Source organism: Natrix helvetica (genome assembly GCF_964273705.1).
Source record: "Natrix helvetica genome assembly, chromosome: 3".
Lineage (NCBI taxonomy): Eukaryota > Metazoa > Chordata > Lepidosauria > Squamata > Natricidae > Natrix > Natrix helvetica.
This window is the reverse complement of record NC_138549.1, coordinates 31,277,538-31,286,656: the sequence shown is the minus strand read 5'-3', so window position 1 is coordinate 31,286,656 and position 9,119 is coordinate 31,277,538.

Genomic DNA, 9,119 nt, shown 5'->3' with positions numbered 1-9,119 from the left:
CCTGAAGTGCCATTGACCTTGAGCTTCAATCAGCCTAGTGCCATGTCTGTACAAAACATTCAAAAATAAATTGCAAATAGAATGAGGAAGAATAAAGATTGAAGTTTTCATGCTTTCCCTTTCAAATACAATACCCTCAACTCACCAGTTTCTGTGGGCAGATTTCATCCTTGGTATGCAGAAAATATTAGGCCCTTGTGATGTTGGAGCAGCAACTTTGCTGTATGTTTTATTATATAGAGAGGGACTTTTTATAGAACATAAATAACTGTAATAACAATGCCTCAGCAATGGTTTACTTATTCAATGAAAAGATATTACGTCCTTCATCTTTTCTTTAGCCAAGTCACTGGTAAATTTCTACAGCAATTTTTTTGTGTGAAAGCAAGCAGAATTCACTAACAGCTAATATCTGACTAAGATTTGGGGATGATTGTTTCTCTTTCCTATATCTATGTAGCCAAATTCTCTATATCGGACTCCATGGTGATTTGTTCTCTATATTATGTTACTTTATTTTTTGTACCTATAAACTTCTAGATGTTACTATGAATACTGATATTGATCAGTGAGTGTAATAATAAAAATGTGGTTTATTATTATGCAAGATACCTTTGCAACCAACCAGCCCAATATATCTAACATGCAGAAGCAATAGATTAAGGTTGCACTAGCAATCTATTTTCTTTCCCTTTAGTATGGAAGGGGGCAGGGAAATTCATGGCAGAACCCAATCAGGGCATATCCCTGATTATCTGCACTGGGTGGTAGGTTCAGAGGGAGAAGTAACTGATTTGCAGGATGCGCTATTTGTAGATGTATACAGCATTTCATATTCTTTTTGCACAAGTGCAATGTAAATCGTCCTCCATCTTCTAGGAATGTTATTTTTTCCACTCAAATCTCCCTAATGAGACAATTTGGGTTGAACTAAACTAATGGTCCAAAGTCAATTGGAAGAGTGCAGGTAACATGCAGGTTATGCTTTGTAAACATTGCATTGGTTTAACACACTTAAGCACACATGCCCTGCACACACAATTTCCATTCCATTCTTCTCTTTCTCCAGAACACGCTTTCTTCTCCCACAGATCCATGCAGCCAGGAGCAACAGGTTACTTTCATGCCACAGCTTTGCTTTTTCTGATACCTTCTTTTTATAATTTGGGCCCTGTCCCTCTCTGCACAACCTGTCAGAACCACAGCTCTGGAGCCATCCCATTGTTCCGAAAGCAGAGCTCCTTTAAAAAACAACTTGGTGAACAGCTGCAGGGATTTTTTTAAAAAATTGCATTGCACGCTGACCTCCACAGCCCTTACGATCATCCCTCCCATCGCCAATCATGCGCTGCCCCTTCAGCACCATTATTTCTGCCCGCCACCCGATTGGATGGGGGCTATTTGTCCTGTGTAGAAAAACGCCCAGGGCAAACAGTGCCTGGGTGAACGGGCAGGGACAAAGGGCAGGAGGTGATGGACAATGGCTGGGGGACGGCCATTAGAAGAGGCTAGCTGGCTTTGAATCAGCTGAGAGTGGGCATGACCAAGGACCAGTGCTTAAATGTTCCATTGCACTCAGGACAGTGGAAGACAACTGCAGTCAGCTGAGAGCAGTGGGGGGAAGGTGACAGGTGAAGATGGCTCCAGAATTCAGGGTAGCTTAAGCAGCAGAGATGAAGGGGAAGATAAGTGGGTGGAGGAAGTTGAAGTGGAGGAAAGTGGGCAAGGTGGCGGAAATGTAAGTTGTGATGACCACAATAGAACTACTGGAATGGCTGTTGCTACATGGTGATCTGTTGGCCATGTTTCGGCTAATGACTCCTTCATTTATTGACAGAAGTTCCACCACTATAACTGAGTCTATTCACATTGCTGCTGGTCATCCCCTTATTTCCTTCCACTTTTCCTAGCATCATAGCTTTTTCCAGAGAGCTAGGTTGTAGCATCCTGTATCTCAAGTAGGATAACATGAGGCTGGTCATTTGTGTCTCGACCGAGAAATCTGGGTTGAGTTGTTCAATGATCCATCTGTTTGTTTTCTTGGCTGTATATTGTTTAGTAAAAATAGAACATGATGGTTGAGCTGCAGAATGTTTTTAGCCCCTTGACTTAGAAGCAGCAAAGTCCCCAAAGGGCTCTTCAAAAGTGAAACCAGCAGTTGGGAATTCACCACATCTATGCGTCACAAGATTATCTATAAATAAAAAATGTGGGATTCAAAACTGCAGATATATTTAAAGCATGCATCCTTTACTCATAAACTCCCAGACTTCCTTATGATGCTAACAGTACAATTAAAACACTGAAAATTGTTATTGAAATCTGTCTGCCTGCCTGCCTGCCTGCCTATCTATCTATCTATCTATCTATCTATCTATCTATCTATCTATCTATCTATCTATCTATCTATCTATCTATCTATCTATCTATCTATCTATCTATCTATCTATCTATCTATCTATCTATCTATCTATCTATCTATCATCATCTATCTACCTATCTATCATCTATCTATCTATCATCTATCTATCTATCTATCTATCTATCTATCTATCTATCTATCTATCTATCTATCTATCTATCTATCATCTATCTATCTATCTATCATCTATCTATCTATCTATCATCTATCTATCTATCTATCATCTATCTATCTATCTATCTATCTATCTATCTATCTATCTGCCTGTGTATGTGTGATCTATCTATCTATCTATCCATCCATCCATCCATCCATCCATCCACCTACCTACCTATCACATTTATTGAAGATGAACAGCAATGAAAAATAGAAATGTCTGTATTTGGTGTCTCAATTCCAGTAGCAAAATATCCCTGTAGAAAATCTTCTGCAAATAGACACTATAGCTTTCCTCTCAGCTGATCATGCCACTTCAACATCAAATAACCCGTATACCTAAGAAATCTTCACACAACTTTTTAGTCTGGTTTGCTTTTAAGTCACCATGATGGTCCTAGTTTTTGAAAATGAAAATTAAGTGGTGAGGTGCTAGTGATGGATCTTAGGCTCAAAATATATTCTCAGCCTCTTGAATGTTGGCCATCCAGAACCTGGAAGGCTACTATAAGGCAACACATTTGAATGATAAATGCCACTGGAGGTCCAGCCATTTTTTCTCTGGACTGAAGTCAGGCTTCCCATGAGCAACTCAACTGGACAAATCTGTCAGCCAGTTCTGAGTAAGGCTGCGTGGAGAGAAGCGTCTTTTCTAACTTCCCAAATCATTGCCTAGCTCTAAGACTTATGAGATTTTTCTCATTTCCCCCCATATTTTTAATCACTATATTTTAGCAAAATTATATGAGAACTGGTTTTTTAAAAAAAGCTTGGTATATTTCAGTGAGATTTGGAACGGAGACTTCAAGAGACTCGCTATTTGCTTTGGTTTAGAATATTGTATAAACGTAGCCAATCATGGTTTGCGGCTTAATGTAACGCATTAACCTAGACATTTGTTATTTATTTTATAAAGCACGGCTTTTAATTTGTATGAACCACTTCTGTCACAAAGGGTATAACTAATCAAATTAACAATACAGTAAGGCAAAATCCTGAAACTTCTAAGAATACTGTATAATAATGCCTTTAGCTGGATCCATTTTTAAAATTCTATAGCATTAAATGAAGCAAATATTGAACAAGCTATTTGAAACTAGTTATTTTACCTATTTTTAAAAATACTTTCTCATATAATTTCTCCTGTTAACCTTCACGTGAAAGTTTGGCTGTCCTTTGTGTCACTAGAGAACACAAGGACAATAAATGAAGTGTAATCAGTATGTTCAGATATAGGGCAAAGTACGACAAAGATATATTACATGGAAAACATTTCCAAAGGGCCACTGAAAATTTCTTTGTACATGCAGAGCTAGATATTTCTTAAGTAAGCAGCTGATATAAGACTCTTACATAAGAGACCAAAAAAAAAAAAAAGGAAATTAGGGTTTTAAGTTGAATGTGAAATACTGAATTTGTGAGTAATTATCTTGAATATAGACTAATATTTGAAAATACCAAGGTCAAGTAAAATAAATACAATAAATGTACATATTTCAAATTATTTTTACTATAGAAAAACATGAACCAACTTATATGCAAATACTTCTTGTGGACCAATATAAGAATATTCTACAAATATTTTTCATGATTTCACCATCACAAGAAGCCATTACATTACAGGATTATATAGCATACGATATACCTCATTACACACAGACGTGAAAAGCAAACTTCTGAAAATTAAATTTCAATAAAAATAGAGAATTAAACACACTTTTCTTATTCAGGAATTTATTATGGTTGTCAAGATGTTTTTTTGTGAGCTGCCCAGGATTATGGTTCATAATAAAATACCCAGAATATTTGACTTGTTCTAAATGTAATACAGAATAATACTGGAATTTTAAAAAATGGCTATGATGAATTCATTTCCATTCTGATAAAATGATGCTGGAGATGTTTTGTCTTTCTACTTAAGTCAGGGGTGGCCAATTTGCCACCCCAAGATTAGAAAACACTCTAGTGCTCTCTTTGACCATGACAAAAACTGACTGCATAGTTTCAGACCATTTGAAGTGGGAAATGATAGTTATAAAAATACATTCCCAATTCTCTTCAGGAAACTCATCTGTGATAGGGCTCTATTCACTTTTCATCTCTCAGGTATTAAAGTTGTTTCTTTTGTCATCCAAAGAATCGGCACTCTCATCTTACATAGCCTTGGTAATAGAATGGACAGTGATGGCTAACCTTTTCCGGAGTGCCCAAAGCATATGTGGGCGCATGTGCAATTGCACGCACACATGCCTGGACCCCCAAATGCAATGAGCCCACGTCCCCCCGCACGCACCGTGCCTCCTGTGCATGCACAGAAGCAGTGACGTGCGGTCACTAGAGGCAGGGGAGGCAGGGCCTCACCTCTCTTCATGGAATAATAGTATATAATATTATATACTATATATAATATTATATACATCCGTCCGGCCGCGCCCGGGAGACGCGGAGGGAGCAATGTTGTCGGCGCCTCCGGATGACGAACCAGTCGCTTGCTTTCGTCATCGGGAGGCCGACAACATTTCTGCCTCCACGTCTCCCGGGCGCCGAAGCAGTCCGGCGAGCGAGCGAGCGAGGCAGCGAGATCTTCGGTCACTCGTCCACCGGACTGCTTCCGCATCTCCCGGGCGCGGATGGACGAAGGGAGCCAGAATGGCGCCGAAGCAGTCCGGCGAGTGAGGCAGCGAGATCTTCGGTCACTCGTCCACCGGACTGTCTTGGCGCCATTCTGGCTCCCTTCGTCCATCCGCGCCCGGGAGATGCGGAAGCAGTCCGGTGGACGAGTGACCGAAGATCTCGCTGCCTCGCTCGCTCACTCGCCGGACTGCTTCGGCGCCATTCTGGCTCCCTTCGTCCATCCGCGCCCGGGAGATGCGGAAGCAGTCCGGTGGACGAGTGACCGAAGATCTCGCTGCCTCGCTCGCCGGACTGCTTCGGTGCCATTCTGGCTCCCTTCGTCCATCCGCGCCCGGGAGATGCGGAAGCAGTCCGGTGGACGAGTGACCGAAGATCTCGCTGCCTCGCTCGCTCGCTCGCCGGACTGCTTCGGCGCCATTCTGGCTCCCTTCGTCCATCCGCGCCCGGGTGATGCGGAAGCAGTCCGGTGGACGAGTGACCGAAGATCTCGCTGCCTTGCTCGCTCGCTCGCCGGACTGCTTCGGCGCCATTCTGGCTCCCTTCGTCCATCCGCGCCCGGGAGACATGGAGGCAGAAATGTTATCGGCCTCCCGATGATGAAAGCAAGCGACTGGTTCGTCATCTGGAGGCGCCGACAACATTTCTCCCTCCGCGTCTCCCGGGCGCGGATGGACGAAGGGAGCCAGAATGGCGCCGAAGCAGTCCGGCGAGCGAGCGAGCGAGGCAGCGAGATCTTCGGTCACTCGTCCACCGGACTGCTTCCGCATCTCCTGGGTGCGGATGGACGAAGGTAGCCAGAATGGCGCCGAAGCAGTCCGGCGAGCGAGCGAGCGACGCAGCCTGATCTTCGGTTGCTTCCAGAGCCGGAGCGGGATGGAGCAGCCATCGCCTTGGAAGTGAGTCGCGCGGACGGAGCTTTGGGGCTGAGGAGAGAGGCAGGGACGGAGGGAGTGGGGGGAGAGGAGCCGCCCCCCTCAACCCCCAGGCAATGGGGAAAGCTTTCCCGAAATGGGGGGGGGTGTCGCGGGAAATAAAAAGGGCGCGCGCTGGGGGGGGACGAAGGAGGCTTTGGCGTGCCTTAGAGGCGGGCGGGCAAGCAACGAAAGGAGCAGTGAGGGCGGGCGGTGGCTGCAGGCGGCAAGGCTTGAGCGGGGTGAAAGGGACTGGTGCCGGTAGAGGAAGTAATGCTACGCCGCGGTCCCCTTAATGTTCACTCAGGAAGGCGGAGAACGAGACCACGTGGTCTGCACACGTGGTCTGCACACGTGGTCCCATTCCCCGCCTTCCTGATGACGTCACCAGCCTCCCCAGCCATAACCCTCACCGCACGTCACTGCACAGAAGAGACCTGAAGACCAGCTGGCCAGTGGGAAGCGCCCATGCATGCGCAGCAAAGCTGAACTGAGGCAATGGCTCCCTTGCAAACCAGAGGGGGCACTGTGTGCCACCTCTGGCACACATGCCATAGGTTCACAATCGTGGCCCTAAGACATTAACATTTTTTTTAAAACCACAGCATGTATTCTAAGAGAAATAATTTTATTCATGTATTTATTATTAAACTTCAATGTAGCCCATCTCACCAATCAACTCTTTTTGACTAGTTAAAACTGAAATAGTGCTTAGCATTTATCCATTAGGCTTAAGTCCTGACTATCAGAAAATGTAAGTTGCCATCAGGTTGAGCTAGATTACATTGTCACATCCAGGCAGATTTCTTTTCAAAAAGATGGAAGTAACCTCTCTCAGATTTCTTCCAGGATGTTCCCCAGCCCATCCCCAAGTTCTAGCCTGGTCTACATACCTGAAGATCCTTTCCTTCAAACTTATGAATTGCAGTTATACTTGACCACCCTGCAAAAATATATTTTGAATTTTTTCCCTAACTCTGTCCACTCAGTTGCAAGTTGTCCTTGTTTGCACTGGCTTGCCACAAGCTGGAGGTTGGAAGGAAGTGTCTGGTCCAAGGTCATCCAGCTCTGTGCCTCAGAGGACTAGAACCTGGATTTTCTCACATAACCCAGCACTTTATCCCCTACACCATGCTGGCTTGCAGTGAATTTGAACACATACATTTTAAATGATTTTATCTTTGATATGCCTGCTAATTATGTAAACTCAATTGCTCATTAAAGATACATTTAAATAGTGATTGAATAGCCAAGAAGCAGCTGTAGAAAGAGATAAAGATCTTAGAGCAGTGATGGCGAACCTTGTTTGGCATGCGTGTCACAAGTGGGGGGAGCGTGGGGGGGGGTCGTGTGCGGGCGTGCCGCACCCATAATGCAACGAGCGATCCCCCAGTGCGCATGCGCGCACAACGCCCCCCCCATTTTTACATGCTTTTTTCGCCCTCCCCAGGCTCCAGAGGCATTATAGGAGCCTGGGGAGGGCGAAAAGAGCCTCCCCCGCCCCCCGAGGCTTCAGGGACCGTCCAGAGGCTTCCCTGAAGCCTTCGGAGCGCTTAAAACCACCCTCCAAGCAAACCGGAAGTGACTTCCAGGTTGCTCGGAGGGTCGTTTTAAGCGCTCCAAAGGCATCAGGGACCGTCCGGAGGCTTCCCTGAAGCCTTCGGAACGCTTAAAATGACCCTCTGAGCAACCCGGAAGTCACTTCCGGTTTGCTCGGAGGGTGGTTTTAAGCGTTTCGAAGGCTTCAGGGAAGCCTCCGAACGGTCCCTGAAGCCTCGGGGGGGGGAAGGCTCTTTTCGCCCTCCCCAGGCTCCTATAAAGCCTCTGGAGCCTGGGGAAGGCAAAAAATAGCTTTTAAAAAGGTGAACTCAGCTGGCTAGCTGACAGGGCAGCGCCTCACGTGCCCTGACAAATGGCTCCACGTTCCACGCGTGCCATAGGTTCGCCATCACGGTCTTAAAGGAATATGGGAGACAAGTCAAAAAGAAAAAAAGCATAGCAATGAAAGTGTTGAAGTGGGCAAGAGATGATGGATAGATGATTTTTTCCCCGTTTTTGGTGTTGTTTTGATTTGCTTCTTTCCCTCTTTTTTTGTAGGTAGGTGACATGATTAGAAGTTAGGTAGGATAGAAAGAAAATGATTTTTTTAAACAAGGGATGACATGATTAAAAGTTAGAATAAGAGATAGAAATAAGAGAAAAGAGGAATATTAGTGTATACACTTTTATATAATAAGAGCAATAAGAGAAAACATGGAATATGTACTACTACTAGAAATATATAGGTTGGTTGAAAGTAATAACTATGACTAATGTTATTCGTTTAATTGTATTAGAATGTATGACATCAGGTGCCACACTGTTCACACATTGATGTTTGTAAAAAAAAAACCTCATATACTGTATGTATATGTATATGTACGTGTGTGTGTATATGTATATAATCTTAAGCATAGTACTATGTACAGTATGTCTGATCAAAATTAAGTGCTAGTGAGTATAGCAAACATAAGATTTTTATACTAGGGTTTTACTTGTTTTGGCTTGCTATATAGTATAACTTTTCAGTTCTTCAGACATGTTCATGTTTAAGGTTTTAAAATGGCTATGCTTCAAAAAGACAGTATCAGCAGAATATCACGTATTCAATCATTTTAGTTAAAAATCAAATACAACCTGTATGCTGCTGAGGAATTATGGATTGTAATTGGAAAGTTCTAGAGAAGTCTCCACTTGAATGTGTTGACCGGAACACTTAAAACTAAGTACATACAATGTATGCAGCTTATCAAGGGAAGCTGTTAATATTGCATCTGTTTTGATAACACCTATTGTGTTGAAAGTATCACAAGATCTGAAAAATAAGTAACATCAAGAGAAAAAGAACATTTGATGGCTATTAGTTTTGATTAACCAATAAAATGCTTATCAAATTACTTTTTAAAAAAGTGATTGTGGGCAGGTATCTGTTATCAACTTTTGCTGGTGATGCAGGT